Source organism: Mandrillus leucophaeus, unplaced genomic scaffold, assembly GCF_000951045.1.
Source record: "Mandrillus leucophaeus isolate KB7577 unplaced genomic scaffold, Mleu.le_1.0 Scaffold8, whole genome shotgun sequence".
Lineage (NCBI taxonomy): Eukaryota > Metazoa > Chordata > Mammalia > Primates > Cercopithecidae > Mandrillus > Mandrillus leucophaeus.
This window is the reverse complement of record NW_012108696.1, coordinates 1715296-1716954: the sequence shown is the minus strand read 5'-3', so window position 1 is coordinate 1716954 and position 1659 is coordinate 1715296. Positions and strand designations below refer to the sequence as shown.

Here is a 1659-nt window from a genome sequence, read left to right as displayed (position 1 = left end):
ACTTTTACCACCTTCTTCAATGAACAAACCAGAGTGGCTGAGGCCACCTTGGATGAGTCAGCTGTGGTGGAAAATGCTGGTCATCTGCCAAAGATCCTGCCCCCCTTCTTTTTTTGTTTTTTGAGATGGAGTCTCACTCTGTCACCCAGGCTGGAGTGTAATGGTGCAATCTCGGCTCACTGCAACCTGTGCTCCCAGGTTCAAGTGATTCTCCTGCCTCAGCCTCCCGAGTAACTGGGATTACAGGCATGTACCACCATGCCCGGCTAATTTTTGTATTTTTAGTAGAAACGACGTTTCCCCATGTTGGCCAGGCCAGTCTTGAACTCCTGACGTCAGATGATCTGCCCGCCTCAGCCTCCCAAAGTGCTGGGATTATAGCACTTGGAGCCATGGCGCCCGGCCTCCCTTTGTTCTAGTCAGCAGCACAGCCAGGCACAGACCAGCTGGAGGATACATCTCACAGTCTCCTTCGCAGCCAGATGGGGCCTTGTGACTATGCTGTGGCCTATGGCGTGAGAGAAGAACTGAGCTGGGCCGCATCTGAGGCTGGGTGGTCCTCCACGCACGTTTTGCCTTCCCACAGCCAGACCCCAAAGGTGCTCTGAGCCAGCTGTGAACACAGCGCAGGAAGCCGTGCTCCAGGAGAAGGAAGGAGCCTGAATCCCTGAATGGCTCCATGGAGCAGAGCTGCCCGGAAGTCCTAGAGTGTCAGCCCAGGGCTCTTACACGATTGAGAAATAAACTTCTGTGTTCTTTCTTTACATTCCCTTCTTTCAGCAGCTTAAACAGGGGTTGGCAAATTACACACCCATAGGCCTGGCACAGGTTTTAGTAAATTACGTTTTTTTTTGAGACAGAGTCTCACTCTGTCACCCAGGCTGGAGTGCACTCGCACGATCTTGGCTCGCTGCAACCTCCGCCTCCCAGGTTCAAGCGATTCTCCTGCCTCAGCCTCCCGAGTAGCTGGGATTAACAAGCCTGAGCCACTGTACTCAGCCTTAATTTTTATTTATTTATTTTAGACAGGGTCTCACTCTTGCTCAGGCTGGAGTTCAGTGACACTGATACAGCTCACTGTAGCCTTGACCTTCTGGGCTCCAGCAGTCCTCCTGCCTCAGTCTCTCAAGTAGCTGGGACCACAGACATGCACCACCACCCATGACTAATTTTTGTAATTTTGTAAAGAAGGGGTCTCACTTTGTTGCCCAGGCTGGTCTCAAACTCCTGGCCTCAAGCGATCCTCCTGCCTTGGCCTCACAAAATGCTGGGATTACAGGCAGGAGCCACTGCACCCAGCCTATAAATAAAGCTTTATTGGCACCAGGCAACACCCACTTATTTACACCTGATCATGGTTGTTTTGGGCTACAGCCACAGAGTGGAGGAGTTAGGATGCAGACTGGCCTTTTAAGAAAAAGTCAACCTCTGGCCGGGCACGGTGGCTCAGGCCTGTAATCCCGACACTTTGGGAGGCTGAGGCAGGCAGATCACGAGGACAAGAGATTAAGATCATCCTGCCCAACATGGTGAAACCCCATCTCTACTAAAAATACAAAAGATGAGCCGGGTGTGGTGGCGGGCACCTGTAGTCCCAGCTACTTGGGAGGCTGAGGCAGGAGAATCACTTGAACCTGGGAGGCGGAGGTTGCAGTGAAC

At 52.3% G+C, this 1659-nt stretch overlaps 1 protein-coding gene across 1 annotated transcript in view; it reads right to left on the bottom strand.

The window, feature by feature from the left end:
* The window catches only part of CCDC94 (coiled-coil domain containing 94), a 24428-nt gene that overhangs the window by 6194 nt on the left and 16575 nt on the right, over positions 1–1659 (bottom strand). The window lies entirely within an intron of this gene.